This window comes from Micropterus dolomieu, linkage group LG17 (assembly GCF_021292245.1).
Source record: "Micropterus dolomieu isolate WLL.071019.BEF.003 ecotype Adirondacks linkage group LG17, ASM2129224v1, whole genome shotgun sequence".
NCBI lineage: Eukaryota > Metazoa > Chordata > Actinopteri > Centrarchiformes > Centrarchidae > Micropterus > Micropterus dolomieu.
Window position 1 is genome coordinate 35,031,099 of NC_060166.1, and position 22,686 is coordinate 35,053,784.

Here is a 22,686-nt window from a genome sequence, read left to right on the forward strand (position 1 = left end):
AACTTTCTTAAATATTCACTTCATTTCATCAACAACAATGATTAAATGAGTAATCAATCATAACATCTACAGCCAGAATTCCTGACCTCTAAGTCATTTAAAAGTACTTTAAAAGCAACCAGTAAAACCGGCTCCTGAAGATTCAGAACATTTTGCAGCTGATTCCAAGGAAAGGCAGCAGCGTACTACTTAGCAAACGCCCCTTTACCCAATTCAGTCTGGACTTAAAGGACAGATAGTAGTAATAAGTTCTGGGAACGAAGACAACATCTTTCCGTACTTTACTCTTAAGTGTAGATTTGTAAATAAGATGGAAGCAGACCAAGTACGGTTTTAGAAATTGGAGTTCGCCAATGTTTAAGTCTACAGTTAGACAATGCAGACCAACCAACCCAAGCATACAAAGAGCAATGGTGAGTAAGGACTCTAAAGTTTGTGATGAACCTCGACATTTGTTGAATGTGACGTTTAATAGAGAGATATTGATAGATTATGATATAACAGATAAAAGCAGCATATGCTCACATTTCGGAAACTGGAACCAGCAAATGTTTGGTGTTTTTTTTTCTGAAAGACTTAAACTATAATAATATTGACACGAAAATTAATTAATTAATTTTACTTACTGTGGACTGAATGAATGAATTAAGTCAAACATTTGCGTATTCCGCCTTTTGAAATGTGAGGGTGTTCTGCTTTTACTAGCTAATTTTACACCAATGTAAATTAAATTAATCTTTTTTGGTGTTATATGTGTTCTGGACACAAGAAACCTGAAGTAAACACATGGGCTCTGAGTAATATTTTCTGACATTTTAAGCACCAAATAATTAGCAGACACGATAATAATGATAATAACCACTTAATAATGAATGAGTGTAGATTTAGAGCAGGGTCTGTAGTGACACATACTACATTTATTTTCTCTCAGTTGGAAGGAGGGGAATTTCTAGCAGCATAATGGCCTGTCATGATATTTTCAAATGCCAACATCATGATATCATTTTTACAGTATTACACAGCTAAGAAAACACTTCCAAATGTTCAATCTCCTCTTCATTTCCCCTTTTCTCCTCTTTTTTCTTTACTTTTTCCCACCTCTTATTATCTTCTTCATCCCATTCCTTCTTACTATCCATACATATCTTTCCAAACCATCCTCCTCCTCATCTTTCTCTCCTGTCTTTCTTCCTCTTCCTCATGCTCTTCATTCCCCTTGCTTTTTTCACCATGTCATACTTTACTCTCCTCCGGTCTATTTTACGTAACCGGTGAAGCAACTATAATACAATTATCTATAAATATCCCTTCATTTTTCTCACTGTCAAACAGAGGGGATCTTTTTTTTTTTTTTTTGCTCTGATCCACTTCCTTCCACTTACCAGATATATTTTCTCTCTGCTATTTCTACCACAGGGATTCTCTCACTTTATATCTCTTCCTCAAACATTTAAAAGTAGGATACTTTTTCAAATCAAAATCAATAAAGTTGGCACATTTCATCCGTTCTTGATATTTGTGATCAAAGGATAATTTGCATGTTGAAATGCTGAAAGGTAAACTGTGTTGAAAATGTGACTGACCGTTTACAGGAAGCTATATGGATGTTGCTGGTGCACCGCTGCATGTTCAGTATATATTAAGATACTGCTGCTGTTGCATTTAGCGGTTCTGCTCCTCTGTCTGTGAAGCCACATCAATGTAAAGTAGTCCATATGCAAAATAAGGGAAAAAGTAAAACTAATCCTTGTAATCCTCAAGATTTCAGTCCTGTTTAATTTTATGACACCCGCTGTTACGCCTGGTCCACACTGCCTACCTGAGCAGTGCGCATGGGCAACTAAAACTGGACATTTCAGGAAAATCTCAAGGATTATAAATTTAAACAGACAACATTTTGTTCCCTCAGCTTTGTCGCTCCAAATCCATCTCTGTCATTCTCTCTGTCTCTCTCCCATCTTGTCCTTTCCCCCGGGGTGTGGATGTTTCATGCTGTGTTGTCACCTCGGTATTAACAGGAAGACAAGAACAACACCCTCCCCCTCGCCAACACACTGCCCATATTTTAAATATGGCCAGTCAAGCACATCAGCTTGCCCTCTGCATGCACTCCCTCGCTCTCTCATATTAAAAATGATTGGTTACATTATAGGGTATATTTTCCAAAGGCCGTGCATTCAAACTACAGCAGAAACTTTCTCTCTCATTATCCATATATCTTTTAAGTAATTTTTTTTAAGCGAGCTATTCACCTGTAATGACTTCTGAAATGCAAATATTTGCTGGTTTTTGAATATCCTTTGGTTTTGGACTGTTGGACAAACAAAAGCAAGACATTAATGTGGGTTCTGGGAAACTGTGATGGACATGTTACACTATTTCTTTTTTTTTTTATTGATCAAACAATCATTAATCAATTAATTGAGAAAACATTTAGCAGATTAATCGATAATGAAATTGGAGCTCTAATTCACAAAGATAACCTACCTAAACTTAAGCCTGTTACTCTAAATTATTGTTATATTAAAGTCGTGTGGTGCAAGACTTCCAAAAAAATTTTGGAAGAAATTTTGGAAAAATATTTCCGCGTGTGTCTCCGCCAGCTGCTTGTCATCATTCATCAGATATCACCATGCTCAGCAGGAATAATTAAGCTTGCAGCCATTAAACACAATTACACTCACATTTGGCTGCCACGTACATTACACACACAAGTAGTCTGACTTCATGTATGTGTGACAGCCGGTCGGCGGGAGAGACAAAGCCGGTTTAGAGAGCAACACGTTGGATTTTCAGGCTGATCTTCATGTTGTAATGGTTGTTGATGCTTCAGCCTTGACTTGAACAGAGGTGCTTCAAAGGTGTTTCATAGTCAGTAATAAACCTGTTAATATTGACAGTAGATTTGAACTGGGTGATAAATTAAATATTATCCTTAATGAACTTTCAGCCAAATCATGTTCTATACTGATGTGATCTTATCATGGTGTCGTTATACAAAAGTCTGTTATCCAAATGATTGATTCTCAACAAACTAATTTAAAAATCCTCATTAGTATCACGGTAATAATAATTTTGATAATCCACACATAACAGCTGGTCAATACAAAGATAAAATCCCATAACCTGTACAATGCTAGACAGAAACCACCACTTCTGGATTCTTAATATGTTTTGTTTAGGACTTCCAATATGGCTGCCAGAGGAAACCTATCATCACACCTTCAACAAGTTTTCATATAGAGCAACAATGCTTCAACGTCTCTCACTTTAGTTCACAGACATCTGTGATTGATAAGTTGAAATATATACCTGTTATACCCGTTCATTTGGATAAACTATCAGTACCTTCTGTCTTTATCTAAATACAGCAACTCTGAATGTCTCACCTGAACTGACTACTGTAAGTTAACTTATCTCTGTCCATCAGATAATAGGTTGTATGTGCGAGACCTGCAGCTCACCTGTACCTTTTTAACTTAGTGAGTGGATGTATAATTAGCAAAGGCAAATGCTGTGCCAACTGTCACACAGAGTGTGTATGTGTGTGTGACATGTTGCATTAGCCTGTGGTAATGAGACTTTAGCACCACCGTAATAAGCCATAATCTATAACTCCATTAGCATTGCCCTTCTGGCTCCTGGTATAAACTGTGTGTGTGTTTACTCACAGAAAGGTGTGAATGTGTGGACAGCTGCAGGGTTGACTCTCACCTCTTGCCCGCCTTCTGTTTGTCCCCCCTCTCCCCCATTAGCTCAAACTTTCATCTGTTCAGCTTTGTCTGACACCAAACCGACTGTGTATACCCAAGCTGGTTCCTTCTCACTTATAAGACTGCAGACTGTTTGTTTGTGTGAAGGCATGCAGACCCCATCTGCTAAGAAAGGCAGAAAGACTGGGGGGGATAAAGACTGATAGAAGCCCTTTTCCTAACTAATAATAATAACGGGATTTCTTTCTGTTCATTTTGGTATCACATTCACGCCGTTCCAGTTCATCCCAAAGGTGTTGGATGGGGTTGTGGTCAGGGTGGCTTTGTGCAGGCAAGTCAAGTTCTTTCACATCAAACTAGGAAAACTCCAAAGGCAGGTCCATATCTGCCTGTATGGTCCTGGGTCTGTGTATGGAGGCATTGTCATGTTGAACATGTTGTCACAAAGTTGGAAGCACAGCATAGTCTAAAATATTGCTGTATGCTGTTTCATTAAGATTTCACTTCATTGGAACTAAGGTTTTAGACAAAGCTATTAAAAGAAATACAAGAACAGACCGAATGTACACAAAGTATGTGGACAGCGGTGTCATTACAGACTTTTGACCATATACTATATTTGAAAGGAGTTTGTCTCTGTTACCTGTCTCTGTCTGATTTCAGGATCAAATGTATCTCTAAGGGACAAACCACTCTACTACGTATTTGTTTGCACCTCCCGTCCAGAAGTGAATCCGAAGACCTAGAACAAGGAAGTTTGAAAAGGCTGCTGACTCTGTTTTTTATTTTAAAACTCCAGGTAGCGTTTTTTAGTGGGAACGGGCAAAAACAGAGGACTTTAGAAACGATGACTCAGATGGTAATGTTTGGCTCTCTCATTGGATCTTGTAAGTCAAGCAAAGCAAAAACGCAATGCTACTGACAAGAGTTTTAATTTTGGTATTTTATTAAATTATTTTGTACCAGCAAATAACACTTAGAGCCTACACTTGTACTGTGCATGTCACTGTATTTACTTCGCTTTAAACTCTCGTGTTACTTTCAGTAAAGTGCAATTTATACTTCTGCGTCAAATCGACGGCGTGGGCTACAGGGCTACGCAGAGGGTACGCAGAGGCTACACCATAGCCTGACTTGCGCCTCCTCAAAATGTAACTACACGTCGAGTGGACGCGGACCGTAAGCTCTGTGATTGGTCGCAATGCCTCCGAGCCGACCGGAAATACTCCGCGTTTGGAACATAGACTGTGTATAAGAAGGTTTGGAATAACAGTTACTAGCGGCCAAAACGGTGGCTGTAACACAGTGAATCAATATATTTGACAGTCGCAACCCGAGCGAAATGACTCGTTTCGCTATCAGAATGTGATCCATTCTGTCGGTAACATTTGAAAAGGCTACACCAGCCGCAAGTTTACAATTTTACCCCCATTTACATTAGCGGAGGGCTAAACTGGAAGTTAGCCTGCTCGGCCGGCAAAAGTCAACACAGTGGACGATGTTGCGCTACTGCAGACTAGCTTTTGGGGGTATAATTGCAGAATGGCAGACACACCTACGCACAAGAATAAATGCATGGCTACGTGCGTAGCCTACGGCGTAGGTACGCACGTAGACCCTACACAGGAGTATAAATGGGCCTTTACCGTTCCAGCTCATTATTGGTCCATGCAAAAGAAATATCTGGTGTGGTTCTTCGTCTGTAGTACTTAATTCTGTTGCCAAATCTTCTGCAGCTGCGAGTAGACCATCTGCTTCATGTTAACACCAGCATGCGCATGCCCAATGTACGTGAATGGCCACTAGATGTGCGTTTTCAGTCGTTTTAATGTAGACACAGATCAGTTCTACATTAAAAACTCAGTTTTTAAACAAAAACAGTAGCGTGGATGGGGCCTAAAAGTTATTCCAGGATTTTGATGTTGATCCTTAAGTCCGGACTGAATCCGACTTTGGCTTTCTGCTAGAAGATCTTTAGTACGCTGATTGTGTAGTGTGGGGAGTACAAGAAGTGTGTCTTCATTTCTCACCGTGTCCATTACTGTTGTCTCTTTTGCTCAGATTCTTTCTGTGATCATCTCATTCACATTTCAAGTGTCAGGAGGTAGTAATACCCTGTGCTAGCCTGCTAGCATTTCCTCCCCTGTAAATCAAATATATTTAATACTTGTGCGGATGTCTGACAACACAAAGAAACAGAAATTGAAAGATATTTTAATGACGAGGCATGTTTTGCTATACTCACTTAATATTCTAGGTAGCCTAGAGCACTGATCCGTATCCTGATGACTGACTGAAAGATTTATTGTTATGTCCTTCTTTAAGAGCAAGTGGAGCGAATTAAATAGTTTTAATAGCCGCTGATAAGCTGGACCTCCATTTAAAAAAGTGCCAAGGTGATGAACAGTCTGTAAAATCTGTGATGAATAGTGTGTAATAACAGCTGTCGCTCTGTTTCTGTGCAGGCTGCAGGTTGAAGCTGTCTCTTTGCCTTTCTGTGATACAACGTTAACAGGTAAGCTGGGCTGGTGTAACACATACGACAGCTCATCTCTCTGTTGTAGTTGTAAGTTGGAGTTTGTTGTGTGCCTTGCACAGTGGCACTGTGCACGGTAAAATCAATAACAAAACTGTCCATTGTAAACATCCATCACAGTTTACAGACAGATGAAGTCGTTTGCACACACAGTTTTGCCGATATTTCAAGTGGGGTCACTTTCAGTTTTCCCTTCATATAAAGTGGTCCAGATATTCTCACTAAATGATTATCTTGTTTACAACCCGACTGATCATCTGGCTGCTTTTTTTTGTTGCCAGATCTCAGCAATTACTTTGCAAATCGCTGTGTTATCATAACTAACCAACTAACTAGCTAGCCAGACAACACATTGTGTGTACAGGAACAGGGTATATCTATTACATATGTAATGGTTTAGATCTTATAATAGAGGTGACATTTTTGGGCGAAATGAGTTACGTATCAAATGAAAACTCTTGATGAGCTCTTTCTACTGCCACAAGGAAGCCAATCCAGATTTATTAATCAAACACCAAAAGACCTAACACTGAACACACCAAACTATTTAGGACCAAAAGGGCAAACAAATGGTAAAATTTAATAAACAAAGTCAGGACAAAGTATTGGTCAAATTTCACCCATGCCTCCCTGGTTCTAACCCCTCGAACATCAAGTCCATTGTTTTCAGTATTTTACACATTGTTCATATCCCAGTCTTAGGGTAAAGGTCAGTCACGCCATTGTTGGAGGGTTTGCCTGCAACCATCCGATGATGTCTTTTTTGGAAGCAGCCAGTTTCATCCAGTGCCATTTATATTATATGGAAGTTTGCCCAGATGTAGGAATAGAAGTTGATTGTTCTATTCTTACAAGTATTTTATTATCTCTTCAGCAGTGTCTTGACAGTATGGGGGGAAAAAAAATAAAATAAAAAAAATTATGGACACACCCAGAAAATAAGATAATGAACACCCCTTTGCATAAATTTCAGTTTTGGAGTCACAAAATAACTTCTAATAACATAACTCTCATCAGGACAATGAGTTGGTGGTCTGGCTTTCCCATATTATTTCAGTCATCCTCCGATATCTCGGATAAATTGGTAAATTGATACTGACATTGGGATAACAGAGTTATTAGTGTCTTTATTCAGTGCAGTTTAATGTTACTGACTAACTAAATTGTCCATATTTTGAGGCCAGATAATTGCTTTGATAAGAGAAAACACGAACTAGTTAATTGACTGTTGTTTTATCTAAGAGTGAGAACATGAGCATTGCCTTAAGGAGACCTATTATTCTGCTTTTCCAGTCCAATATTGTAGTTCTGTGACTCCTCTATGGCAGCTTTGCATGATTCAAAGTGCAAAAAAAGAGTTTTCGATCTTATAAGCTGTGTTTCAACCAAAGGAACTACATCCCGGAACTAGGAACCTTTGGAGGAACCCATTGCGTTTCCATCGAAGGGACCAGGGTCTAAATTTAGTCCTAGGGTCTTTATTTTACCCCCCAAAAAGTCCCTGCTCGGGGGGTAGTACTTTCCGAAAGTACCGGTACTTTGTGGGGGTGGGGCTTGCCTTGCACTGAATTTCTGAATGGGCGCGTAGAGGCTACTGGCTTTAACTGGAGAATGTTGGGTGTTTTTCTATGACTGCTCGACGACTCTCTTTTCCACCTTGTTTGCAAACCAATAAATCACAATCAACAGTCAAATAGTTCAAGTCTCCCCGATGTCCGCCTGAGATTGTACGTCAGCATTTAATGTATTGCTCGGAAACAGCAGCCAGTGTGCAGTGATGTGTTTACAGCAAACCGCTGATGCAGTTAAGCTAAATACTGAAGTTGTTGTTTTAAGGTTTCATCAGTCCGGAAGTTTTTACACAGAGCCAAGTCTGTCTCCTCTAACAAAACAAACAGAACAGCTGATTACAGTAGGTAATAAAGCTCGTTAAACATCCCGTTCCTCTGACGCTCAGGCGACAGACGTGATGCTGCAGCTGATCTGCAGCTTTTGTCGGCTGGAAATGTTATAATAACCAAACTGTTTATTTTATTTTTGCGTTGCTTTCTCTGTGCTGGAGTTATTTTATGAACTCGATGGCCTTATCCAGTTTGTTATTAAATTTGTAACGAACTTTATCGTGTGTCTCTTCATTATACTCCCACACAAAAAAGCTGTTTTCATGGTCAAACACAGCCTATAGATTTTCATTATATTCCAATCAAATCTGATGTTCATTTATAAATTTTGCTCCTGGATAGGGGTTACAAATAATGATGCCTGTGCATTGCTTTGTATAGCGTACAGGCTATGTCATCTGGTTAATTTGCCTAAGCTTCACAGGTCTTTAGACCATGGTGGAAACGCACACAACAACAGTGGGCTGAAGGAAACTTTTAGTTCCTTGAAAAGAGATCCGGGGACTTAAAAGACCCGGGTTCTATTAGTTGAAACGGGGCTATACTGGCACTTCATGCAGGCCCTCATTTCAGCATCTGTCTAAAATAAGCAGTAGATGCTCCTTTTTGCCTCACAGGGATTTATTTTAAATATTTTTACCTCATTATTTGAAGCTTTGGTCATGTTTAACATGAACATCTGACAATGTAAAATTAAAAGCATAATAGGTCCCCTTAAGTCATTTCTTGCAACAGTGATTTTAAGGATCAATTTTCTTAGTCAGTGGCTCTGGTGCAGGTTACCCTGCAGATATGCGGTTCATTAAATCATTTGTCACACTAAAGACGGGAAACACGTGGCAGCACATCATTGGACAGAGTTGTGGTTCGCTGAGGGAAACCAGAGTGTTATGTTATTATTATGTAAGTTGGCTGTAATGTGATTCTGCCTTTCTGGCCTGATGGCTCCCAGCATGCACCGCAGCCTTCATTATTTATGGGGTTGCCATAGTAATGGGGCTGGGTAGGGGCGGAGTCTGACAGCTGGTAGATCAGGGATGCAGACAGACGCTGCCCCCCCCCCCCCTCCCCAAACGCACACCTCTGTGTGTGTGTGTGTGTGTGTGGGTTGGTTGGGGGGGGGTTTACTGTGCTCATGAGAACTGGGCCTTGGAGGGTTTGCCATGCATTTTTTATGTACTGCATCATTGTGTGTGTGCTCTGTTTGCAGATGTCTATGTTGGGAATATTGCCACATTGTGAGTATCTGTAATGGACAAGCGTAGGCCTACAACAGGAGTGGGTGATGGGATGAATAAAATCTTCTGTCAGGTGTGAGTCTTCCATACAGCCAGATATATTAAAGAATATATAGATATATTTACTTGTTTAATGAAATGTATCGGGTTGATTGTTTTATGTAGTATGTATGATGCTTTGGCAATATTGTTATTACACATTCATGCCAATAAAGCTAATTTGAATTGAATTAAAGATCCTTAGTCGATGTCTTCATGGGTCCACTTGATTCCTTAAATCCGAGATTTAAAACCTGACCTGGGACCGGAGTCGGACCAGTTAGTTTGTGTTAATTTGCTGTTTTAAAAGGGTTAAAAACAAACCAACAAACAAACCGATTGAGGCAGTGGTAGACCAGCAACTCCAGTGTTCAGCGGGGAAAATACTGTTTTTGGTAAAGGAGTCTGGTGGCTTTGAAGAGGGGGATATAACGGCTTCAGTTCCTCGTCGGAAAGGGCTGTCTTACGGCAAGTTAAAGTGATGTAAATATTCTAAATGTAGCGTATGCTTTTGATTGATATTGATTTTTTTCTTTTTCTTTTAGGTATGTAAAATACGTTTAGATTCTATATCCATAGCAGTACATTACTTGACTCATGTCTGCTTCTCCAAACTGGGGGGCATGCAGACCTCCATTAACTGAACATAATTCACTGACTCATTCAAACCCCCAAAATATCCAAACTAACCCTTTAAGGCGATGTTGGGGGGACACAGTGAGCTTCTGCGGTGCTATGGTATTGCCAAATATGTACTGACAGACACATTTCTACCATCACACAGTATATGCCGTGTTACTGTCCAATCCTATATGACCGCATGATTTTAGCATTTGTTTTCACATATGAATTTGGCTTTGTGATGGATAACAGTTCATTGCTTTGAACAACGGTTGGATTATTTTACAGTGTTGAAATGTTAATAGAATAATCCACAGTCTCCCGTATCTATCTTACCCAGCTGGGAAAGCTGTTAATGGTGTACGGTGGTGTGTCTGTGTGTCGTCCCATGTCTTCAGGGCTGGACTGAGATCAACACCGTCTTCTAAGAATCACGTTACACACACACACAGACACACACAGACATGTACTTCAGATATCCAGTTGTAAGCTAGGACACAACCTCTACCCTGTGTATATAATACAGGAAACTCACACACATCATACTTTTGCTATAATGTACAATAACACATTTGCAAATAAACATGGACACCTACACATAACATGCACATACAGACACACTTGCGCAGACATGAATGGCACAAAGACAAGCTTAGAGCTGGACACAATCTTAAGTAGGGTTGCATTTGATGATTATTTTCATTATCCTGTCCTAAAGTCCATGTGTGACTTTTTCAAAAGTCTTGTCATTTTTCGGCCAACTGCCATCATACCAAAGATCATTTTATTAAAATATAAAACCGAGAAAGGCAGCAAATGACAAATCTATATTTGAAAGAAGTTGCTAATTACTTTTCTGTAGATCAATTTATCGAGAGAGAGAGAGACAAGGAACTCTGAGGCAGGTTTTCCTGTGAAAAATGGTTTTGTCTAAATTCCAGTGGACTCTTGTTGCTACTCAGCTTTCTTTCTATTCTTTGATCCCTCCCTCTTTATTCTCCCCTGGCCCCCACTTGCCCCCTTCACTCTCTCTCTGTCAGCATCTCTCTCTCTCCTCCCACTTTGTGTTCTTTCAGTATGTCTCTCGCTCCCGCTGGTCCTCTTGTTCTTTCTCTGCCTCTTTTGTTTAACTCTTCTTTTCGTGCTCACTCATTGTTGGATCACTCAGACCGGACAGATTCCTCCTTTTTATTCCTCTTTTCATTTTCTTTTTTCAAATTTCTTCCTCCTTCCACACACACATTCACATGATAAATAGCTGTAAGCAGAAAACCTTCCAGACAGATTAAACGGAGCGAGGGCTCATGTGATGAGGGAAAGACGAGGAATAGAGACAGGGGGTTCAGCCGCTTTTTGAGTTTAAATGTATCCTTGCAAATTAATTATTTGTCTTTGATGCTTTACAATTCATTTGGGAAACAGCTACCATAGCTGTCACGCCAGTAATTAACAAACTTCTCCCAACAATTTATCTGGATGTCTATACGGCACATCAGTGAAAATGCCCCCGATGTTATAATGGCCTGCAAACCTCCAGTTTGATTAATTACAAAAACCATGACACCTTTTATAAACATTGTTTCCTTGAGCATTTAAATGTCTTTACCGGTTGACAGTTTCTGTGAAAGCCTTGTTTTGTTTGTGTACATGAAGTATTCGACTTAATTGTGTTATTGACCTGTTGTGGATGGCAGACAAAACATTTTACCCGAGTGCCAGCTGAAGAGAGACAAAAATGAGAAAAGAGTTGCTAGTGAAAAGACATCAAGTTATAAACCACAGACACACACAGACACACACACACACACACACAGACAGACACAGACAGACACAGACAGACACAGACAGACACAGACAGACAGACACACAGACACACAGACACACAGACACACACACAGACACACACACAGACACACACACAGACACACACACAGACACACACACAGACACACACACAGACACACAGACACACAGACACACACACACACACACACAGAGACACACACAGACACACAGACACACAGAGACACACAGAGACACACAGAGACACACAGAGACACACAGACACACAGACAGACACACACACACACACAGAGACACACAGACTCCTGCAGCGTTGCACAGACTGTAAGAACCATCTTCTGCTGGGCTGCAATCTATTGGATGCCATGTCTGATTTATCTCCACTGCTGTTGTGTGTGTGTGTGTGTGTGTGTGTGTGTGTGTGTGTGCCGTGTACTGTATGAAGCCTTCACTATGTTTATGGCTCACATTATGCGTTTCTAACTGCTGTGTGCGTGCGCGTGATTTCAGTAATGGTACAGTACAGGGTAGAGTGTGTGTGTATGTGCTTAAGTTTGCATTAATCCTATTAACATCATTAAAGGACTTGCTACTTAAGGCTCTGCAATGCACCCTGGGATTGCATCGAATGCTTCACTTCGGTCTTCACTTTCTCTTCTTCAGCTTCTTTTCTTTCAAAGATATTGTCTTTCTCATTGTTAATGTCCTTTTTTCCCTTTTCTGTTCTTTTCCCTGTTGGTTGTTCTCCTGCATGATTTCCTTAAATCTTTTTCTAGATATTTCTCATTCTTCCTTTCCTCTTGTTTTAGGTCTTCTTTTACTTTTCATTAGAGCTGTCCCAACCTGACCCTGAGGGCCGATTAAAGTCCGATCCTTTCTTTTCTGAACTCTACTGTTTTTGTCCGCATCAGCCTTGCAAAGTTTCTCTCCTGAATGGCAGCCTACAGTGTGAACATACTGGTGGAACTGTGTTTTGAGTGACAGGCTAAAATTAAACTTCCTTACTGTTGGTTTGTTTGTCTACTCGTCAAAGATCACTTGTGAGTGAGAGGTCTTCTCTTGGGATGCACCGAAATAAAAATTCTTGGCTGAAGCCGAAACCGAATTTAATGCCGAATACCGAACATCGAACAAGTACATTCACACCTATTTATTTATTTATTTATTTATTGTTTTTTTTTGCCATTGCATAAATTAAATATTCAAAATATGCTTTTTACTCAGTGTTTCCCATAGGATTTGGAGAGACTATGGTGGGTGGTGGTCCATTAAACTAAATTTCATGTGTCTATTTACTTTTAATGGACACCTGTAATATGTTTTATACTTTCTGTGAACAAAATCCAATTAATCTTATTTCCATCCTGTATACACACCTTATTTTGAAAACCTGAAGACTTCCTCTCTTCAGGTAGGAGTCTCATAGTGCAACACTTGTCTTTGTAAAGAGACAAACTGACAGGATAAAGTCGCTAACCTGCCTGTCAGCTCCCTCTGGTCCATTTCAGTGGATTTACCGTAAAGGATTGAATACGTGTGCACTCTAAATTTAAGTGCGGCTAGCTTAATTGCCTTCTCACAAACGAGTGACAGAAACACTCAAAAGGGGTTAGACCATTTGTTGCCTTTTCTAAGAAGTCAGCCACAGATGGAGTGGATGTGCTAGGAGACAATTCAGCAGTGTCTGCAAACGGCGACAATCACGATGCCTGCTCAACGTCGTGATGTCTCTCAGCCCAATCCTAATCCCTAGTCTTCTCCAGTAAAACCATTCAGTTTCAGAAGCATCATCACAGTTTAAGTTTCACTCATATCATATCAATAATTTAAGCTTATAAACTTAACCAGGGCCTCCAGTGTTTGGATCGAGTAGCTCGTAAGTAGTGTAAGATGTTTCAGATTTAGTAGTTACAGTTGTCATATGTCAGATATGCATTTGATCAACATTTAGTGGATCAGACTTGGTATCGGCACTCAATAATAAAGGCTGATTCAGGATCAAAACCAAAACATTTTTTATATGGACATCCCTATTTTTCAGTCTCTACATGTCTTTCTCGCTCTAATTTTTTCTCTACCTTTTTTTATTTGTCCATTTTTGTAGTTTTTGCTCTGCTTTTATTCTATATTATTCTCACTCTCTCACTCACTCGCAGGTCTGTGCAGGTATTTTCCAATTCTTCTGCTTCTGGTAAAACCGATCAGATCTACTTTGGACAGCCAATCAATCACAGGCAGTGAGTCAACACTGACCAATGGCAGCTGCTGATTCAGACCTTTTGCTATTATGTCAGACACACAGATGCAGGGAGATGATAAATCATTAAGGACGTCTGTATTGCTCTTTCCTTCTTCTTATTTCAGCCTCTTAGGGTTGGGCAATGTCTGCAATGAGAAATCGGGATGGGCGATGGGGGCAGCAGTCGTCTTATGTGCATGTGTTCTCACACAAACTTCACTCGGTAAAACATTTTGTAGACTATTGACTTACGTTACAAGTCGCGGTCGCACTGGATATTTTACACATGGACCAGGTAAAGCAACAGTGAACACACAGTGTGCAGATGTTGGTTTCAGTTGTTTGTTAGGTTACGTCATTAATAAGCCGACGTGTTGCTCACCTGCTGCCGTGATAACGGATCACGGGTGGAAATATACAGTAAAAAGACAAGTTCTCAGTCTTTTAGGCCACTCTATATAACATAGTCTAGGCTGATGGAGAAAGCAGACCGGGTAGTGAGACAGAGAGAGGCGGGGCAAGCCGGGGTGTTTACCTGAGGTGTAGGTGTGTGTGAGTGTGTCAGACAGTGGGGAGAAGAGAATTCCGAGGCAGGTGCAAAGCATATACATATAGTTATCTGTTAATCCATCGTTCACAGGATTTTATTAATCATGGAGATTAACAATAATCAAGTAATCATTGCCTCCCCTAGTCAGGATTAGATTAGGCTATAATATTTGAACTATATCTTATATAGTGATTCTATTTGTATTTGAGGGAAAGCATCACATTTTACAGATGATTCGAGATTGTTTTTAGTTTTCACTGACAGCAGAAAAGCCTTTTAAAAGTTAAAATAGATGCACGGAGGAGAAAGTTGTTGTGGATTAAACTCCTGAAACAGTGTGTGCATGGTCTAAAGGGCACAGCATAGCTGAAACATCAGGTCTCCCAGTTGGGGGTCTTAATGTGACCTTGTAGTCCATGTCAGTATTGATTATAGAGCTGTGTGTGTGTGCTGGCTCTCTAATGGATTTTGTTGTGGATGTGTGTGTGTTGTGGCTTGTCACACAGGAAGAATCTCTGGAGTACATGCTGTTGGTGATTATTTTGTAGTATGTATGTACTTTATCTTTAGAGACACACACACACACACACACACACACACACACACACACACACACACACACACACACACACTATTGAATAATCTATTTACTTGATTAATCAATTAATCTTTTGGTCTATAAAACATCAGAAAACACAGAAAAATGCCACATATTAAAAACTCATTTAGTGATTAATTATCGTTGCAGCACTAGATCAAAGCTCTAATCTCTGAACGTAGCCTACTGTAAGTTGATGCTGCAAACACAATTAGGTAGAGAGACAAAAAAAAAAAAGTACAATAATCTCCCTATTAACCATTATGCTTTTTATTTGTGTGAGCTGTTAGTTTTTATATTTTTGCTCAGTTGAGCTTTTAATAAAACTTCGCCCCTAAACAAGAGAAATGGCATCAGATTATGGATATTTGGATGTGAGATGAGCTGGAGGAGTCTTGTTTTGCAGGGCTGTCAGTTTAGATGCCTTATGGTTTAGATAAAGAGGAAGAGGGAGAGGAAACGGACATGAGCTGGATTTTTCTTGTGAGTTATGATGTATTAAATTAGACAAGCAGAATGGAGAGGGCAGGGAATGATTTCACTTTCCTCACTGCAACACAAATATCTTGGCACTTACTTGAAGCTTAAAATGTTGTTTGTCAATAATAAATAAACAAACAAGGATGTCGGTGTGTCATTGTTGGTCCAAAGATGTGACTCTGGATATTACTAATACGCCCAACTTTTGTTTGGTGTATTAGATTTGTACAAACAGGTTTCTCCCTTGTCGTGCTCTCGTTGCATCACACGTTCAGTGTATTCCCAAAATGGACATAAACTGGGGTAAAATGACTTAGGCAGTGACGCTGGTTTAGTTTGACAGCAAGTACAGTTGGGATCATAATCAGGACCCGGTTTGTCCTGTAGACCAGAGAAGCCTGTGCTTATCTTATCACATGCCATCGCTACAGTAAGACAGACTCCGAAGTTTAGGAAGAGCTGGCAGCCACACATTTAATCATTTTTCTTTCCAGCCATTTCACTTTGAATTCAGATGCGTCAGCATCACTGACAGTTTACAGTTAATGACCTCTTTCTTCTCCTCGCCTCAGAGTCTCCTGCTCGATTCGCTTTCCCACTACACTTTAGAGCCCGGCCATTATGGGATTTTTTTGGACCGATACCGATTTTGAAATCTGAGGATTTTAAATTCCATTATTCTGATATGTCAGCCGATATTCTTATTTTCTCCTTCTTTTCAGAAACGCATAATTCAAACAAAGATTATCCCCTAACATATGTCATGTGTATAAGACCTCACCAAGATGACATAATGTAGTTTAAAAATAAACTTTTTTTATGTTATTGTAAATAGTACTTTGAACAAAAGGAGAGCTGATCATGTCAGCTGATTGCTGTGTTTTGTTGTGGATTTGTGGTGTTCAAACATGACTGAAGGATCCGTCTGTTTCTTTTTGTAATTGTCATTAATCGGCTGTTATATACACTGATAGCGGCATTCTGAAGTTTGGCTCGACCACACTTTATAGATACTACAGAGAACAGTAGTGACATTTGCTGCTATACTGGGGGCAGTTTGTTGGCCCACCACTTTGGTCCAGACTGAAGTATTGGAACAACTTTTGGATGGATTGCCATGAAATATGGTTGGAGCAGTCATGGTCCCCAGAGGATGAGTCACACACACTTTAGTGAGACATCAGCTCCCCTAAAAGCATGATTTGTGACATTTCGGGGGGGTCTCTAAAATTTTGACAGCTTGCTTTATTGACATTAATTTCTGTATTTTTCTATCATCATGGATCATGCGGAGCGTCAGACTTCATCCAGCCAGAGAGAATGATCACCTGACTGTCCGCAGCGGTCTGGTCTGCCCCACTCCCTCTCCTGTACGGGTTGTGTCGCTAGAACGACCGATGCCTGTGAACGGTTCGTGATTGTTCCCTCTGGCTGGATGAATATTACGCACGATTCATGCACTACTGCGGCTGGGGGCTCCCCGCAGCGCCATGCAACTTTCTAAATTCTTCCCTCTCGCGGAGAAAAGAAAGATCAGGTCGCAAACACAGCCGCAGCTGTTGTGTGAAGTGTAACTGTAGCAAAATGGCTACACATGAAATTATTATTATTAAAAGACAAACATGCCTGATACTTTAACAGCCGGCTCCAGGTCTACATGCTTGCAGCTATTAATGATTCAACAGCAATGGCAATCTTTGCTTTGCTGTACCTCCTAGCTTTATTTCCAGTTTCCTTATCTTTGCCATCATACACAGGTAGGAGTGAAGTTTTTACGCAGACACACAAGATTTTCCAGAGAGATTATTGCATTTGGGGTTTGTGGTTTATTGCAGTAGTAAATAGTACAAACAGATGAACATACCGCTTGATTTCTTATCTTGTTTCCAGTTGTTTACATGATTCTGATCCGTGGTCTGTGGTCTGTGATCGGTGGTCTGGTGAGAACTGTGTGTGCTCCCCCTACCTGTGCCTACCACTTCCTGTCACCTATGCCCCCTATATACAACCATGTGCATCTAATCACTGCCACCCAGTGTCCAAAATACTAATATAAATATATCCTAACAAAATAAAATATCATGCCAACAAAAAACATAAATGGCTCCTACAATAGATATTTCTGTTTTTATAAATAACTCAACATTTTCTTCAGTACACCTGGGCAGACACCAGGAACCTGCCCATTTACAGCACTCACACTACAGCCTATAGTCTCATGTTTGACATTTAAGCTTGTGATGTGAAAACATCTGATTTCCGCATATCCTCATCATAGTTCAGTTAAAAAATCCTTATGCACCATGAAGCGTATCTCCTGATTGTTCAGCTCAATCACACTTAACAGAGGAGGTTGCACAAGTGTCTGGTTCAAAGGTGGTTTACCCGACTTCACATTCAGCACCGGAGCTGAGAGCAAACGAGTGTCTGTTTTCATCACAATTTGCGTAATGGAAATTTTGACTCTATTTACAGTCTACCCGGCTGTTGTCCTTCATTATTCTGTGTACAATGACGCACCCAAAAAAGTGTGTTGATTTAATTGATAAAATGAGGTTTGACAGGGGGGCAGCCCTGGCTGAGTGGCTGAAATGTAAATGATCAGAGGACTGTGCAGACCAGGGAGGGATCGCCCAAATTATCTCAGTAGGTAGTGTACCAAATTGATTATGTATGTTTTTTTAACCAGCACAGATCTCCTTGTAAATGCATGTGTGCGCACCCCACCCCACAACACACACACACACACACACACAGTGGCCTCAGTTGGTCCCTGAAGGCAATATGCTGAGGCGGGGCTGACAGATGGTTGTATGGAGCAGGTTGTGTGTGTCAGGGGTTCTGGGATGGGATGCCTTGCTTACAATAACCTGCATAATCAATGTGCTGCACACAGACAGACGGACAGCTAGTTAATCATACCCTCTGTGTGTGTGTGTGTGTGTGTGTGTGTGTGCATCAAGGGTTGCAATGTGGGCAAAATTAGTACTGAAAAACATTATTTAAATAACAAAATAATTCTTTAAACTCATTTCTCATTTTGTTAAATAATTTTTAGTGTTTTACTTCCAAACCAGTAATTTTCAAGTGTTTAAGTCATGTTGTGGAATATTGTTGTATAACATTTGACCTAAGAACTGAACCACTGCATCTTGATGTGAGAAATTTTGTCAGATAGAGATACAATAATATGGAGAAAGAATCGGATTTTTTTTTTTTTTGCATATTCAGATTGCCGTGAGGTTGCTTGAATCTGGACGGCTACAAAAACCACATGGAAACTTGAACCACATCCCGGTGGTCTGAAATTCAACTCAAGTGGATGATTTATTTGAACTCAGTCTGGATGATCCAATCAGACTTTGAATGTAATGTCACTTACAAAGCCGCAGACCACGTCAGCCCGCTGTGACTGCAACATCAAACGTGACTGTATGAAGGATATCTACCTCCTCAGTCACATCACGACTAGATACTGCTTTGCTGTGTTGGTAGTTTGCTCTTGAGGTTCCAGACAAAGAACTGTCCTATTGTTTCTTAGTGCAATTTTTCTATTTTAGGAAGTTAAGCCAGTCATACCTTTTTGATTGACCAGCAGCTGTTGTGAGCAGGTTAGTGATAGTCTTATTTTTAATTCAAGTCAACAACAAAAACAAGATCCTCAATGAACTTTATTATATTAAGTAAATGGACTATGGCTGCAACATGGCTGAACGATTAATCGTTTTCAAATCTAAATTGCGATTTGAAAGAACGCGATTAGCTAATCGTGAAGACGGCGATTAAAATGTAGATTAAAATTATAACTAGAAACTATGCCGTACTGTGTTTGACTTCCTGCCCGGTTGATCTGCTCTGTGCTGCTTGACGTGGCTTCCGTCAAATAACTTTAATCAAAAAAAATCAAATCGTTATCGCAGTTGTAATAGTTCAGCCCATGCTGTAACTAACGATTACTTTCATTTTTTTTATATATCTGCACATTACTTTCTTGATTAAAACACTAATCATTCGGTCTAAAATATCATAGGTGCAACAATCTCGCAAAGCCAATGTCGATATCAGTGAATGTCTTGTAATGTTCGGCAGACAGTCCACTTTACTATAATATGAAACAAAGACAGCAAATACTCACAATTGAGACGCTGCTTGAAAAATACTACTCATGAATCACCTGACTAATTGTTTCAACTCTAAAATAGACCCTGCACACAAATTTTTTTTTTTGATTCAAGCACTAAATAACAGACACAGACGCCTGAAAATCTAAAAGTTGTCTAACAAGAGAAGCGCTTGTTTGGAGTAAGAACGTAATCTGACCTGACTGCAGGGAGAGACCCTGAAACACAAAGGATTATGGGTAAAATGAGAGGGATTTGACATCTGAACAGATTATGCTCTGCAGTTGACGTTCCCTCGGGCAAGGCACTGAACACCTCCAACTGATCTACTGAAGTGAGTGTGTGGGTGTGTGTACACGCCCCCTGCTAAGAGACAGTCTGTTATTTGTTAACATGCTCTCTCCCTCTCTTCATCCTCACCCTCTTCACCCCCTTTCTCTCTTTTCTCTGCTTTACTCTTCGCTTTATTTAGTCCTCCTCCTCCTCCCCCCGTCCCAACCAGGCTCGTCACGTTCTTCGTTCATGCAGAAGAAAACCACCATCCCCCTTTCCTCTTCTCTTGCTTTCTGTTCATCTATCCTTTTATTTTGTTTTTGGCCACGTCCTCTTCAAAATTACCATCTGTGACACACACACACACACACACACACACACACACACACACATAATGATTGCCACCTGACAAAAGACACTCAAGGTTTGTGAAGAGACGGAAACTCCTGTCTCAGTAATTTCTGACTTCTTGTCATTGACTCTCAGCTCCAAGCTCCTCTTTAAAAACTGGTAGCAAATGCAAAGTTTCAATTTAAAATAAAAGTAATTCTGTAATAAAAGTCAAGTTACTCACACAGGAGGAAATGGTGTGTTTGCTGGGGACTTTTTTCAGCGACGGATGAATCCACATTTGGTGCACTAGTGAGTAGTTAGGGCTGCAGCAGGACAGTGTATGTAGGACTGGTATGAGGAACATGTCACCCAGTGCAGCAGTGAGGCTCACTGAGGTGCTTTTTAATAGTTTTTGGACAACAATGGAGCTCTATGGCTCAGAGGAAGAAGAGATATCATGCTTAGCATACACACACAGTACTTGTCTTAATAATGTGTCGACAATGAGAAAAGTTTAAAATTATTTTAGTAATGTATCCTGAAGCAAAGCAGCGTGAAGAGAAAAGTTAATAAACTGCAATAAAGAGCGAATACAGTTTTATATCCAAATGAAGACTAAACATTTCTTGAATGCAGAAGAACAGTCAGGATGAACAGTGTAAACCAGGGACTCTCCCGAGGTTGTAACTTCAAAGACCCAAATTGTAATGGGTGTGGTTGGGGTGTGTGTGTTCGTGTGTGTGCATTTGAACTTGAAAATAGATTCTGTGTGTGTGTGTGTGGTATTTTGCACATGTATCCATATATACATGTCTGGTCTGTAAAATATGTTAAAATATACATTTGAAGTCTGGGCCTTGGGGTTCATCTCATTAACATGACGACATGATGCTGAAGTCGACTGCTGACGGCTGAAAATTTGATCTCTCCTCATCGCTTTCTTCTCTGGTCTTTCCTTGTCATGATCGGTCGAACCTGTTCAGTCTATGTGTGTCTCCGCTTCACGCTGCTGTTACAGGGTCTCCAGTGTTCAGAAGAAATCCGATGCAGTTGACGCCTCATCTTTCTTCCTCTTTTGTTCTTTTGTTGTGTTTTTGTCTGACTCTCCTTTCATCTGTCTCTTTTTCCTCTTTGTCTCTTCCTGTTAATGTCCCTCTTATTTATCTCCTGTCTCACTCCACACACACAAACACACAGAGGCTATTATTGTTATGTGTGTACTGAGCATCCCACAGAGTTGAGTGTCTGTGTTGTAACAGCGGGTCCTCCAGAAGTAGGCAACAGCTCCGTGGCCTCGCCATGCCCAGAGACACTGAACTCTCCTGGGCTACAACTGGGGGGCGGATCCCCTTCTGCTGGGTCTACAACCTCAGCTAAATGTTTTAATGCGTGTATGTGTACAAATATACCATAAATAAAGGCTGAATTCTAATCCAGCACACATCTTTTTGTCAATTTCAGCTTATATCTCCTCACCCTCTGCTAGCTTTCCGTTCTTGTTGTGTGCATAAAGAAAACCTGGTGTTTGTACTCAGCCACAAGATAAGTTAAGATAAGATGTTCCTTTTATTGATCCCCTGCAGGGTAATCTCAATTGGCACAGCAGCACAGGGGAATGTAGTGCCAATTTCCGTGTCAGGCAACATTCAGCTTACTTTGAGACATGCTGTTGTTGTGAAGTTAGCTATAGCAGCAGGAGAGTTGTGAGTATCACTGTTTTGGAGCTGGGACCATCTTGTCCTCTCTACATGTTAGCTTCACAGCAGCAACTGTAGTGATAATTTGCTAACCCACAACCTGGCTAATGTTAGTTACATTACTTGCTTTGTTGCTCTATATCGTGGTATTTGCCATAGTAACCGATTTCTCCAGAATTGCATGCCCCACCTTTTAATAGCTATCAGAAACAAGTGGGACAGTTTATATTTGTCGCTTCACGTGTCTCCGTAGAGATAAAATCCACATATGTTGTAACGCTCTCCAGTCTATGGCTGCAAAATTATTTTTATTAACAATTAATCTGCTAGGGGACGAGGACCGAGACCCAAAGACATTCGCTATGTGCAATGGAAGACGAGGAAAACCAGCAAAGTGTCATATTTGAGAGACTGAAACCATCAAACATTTGGCACATGTGCTTGACAAATTATTTAAATTATTTATTTATTATCAAAATAGCTGCCGTTAATATTCTGGTAATTGATATTTGTCGAATCTGTCCGATAGATTGAACTACTAGAA

The 22,686-nt window shown here is 40.3% G+C and overlaps 1 protein-coding gene across 4 annotated transcripts in view; it reads left to right on the plus strand.

Moving 5' to 3' along the window:
* The window catches only part of pak1 (p21 protein (Cdc42/Rac)-activated kinase 1), a 77,710-nt gene that overhangs the window by 9,613 nt on the left and 45,411 nt on the right, over positions 1-22,686 (plus strand). For 3 of the 4 annotated variants that reach the window (XM_046073900.1, XM_046073899.1, XM_046073902.1), the window contains one exon: positions 6,179-6,228. The exons of the other annotated variant lie outside the window; for it this stretch is intronic. The gene's annotated coding sequence lies outside the window, so the exon portion shown is untranslated. The remainder of the gene's footprint in view (positions 1-6,178; positions 6,229-22,686) is intronic. 4 annotated transcript variants of the gene reach the window in all.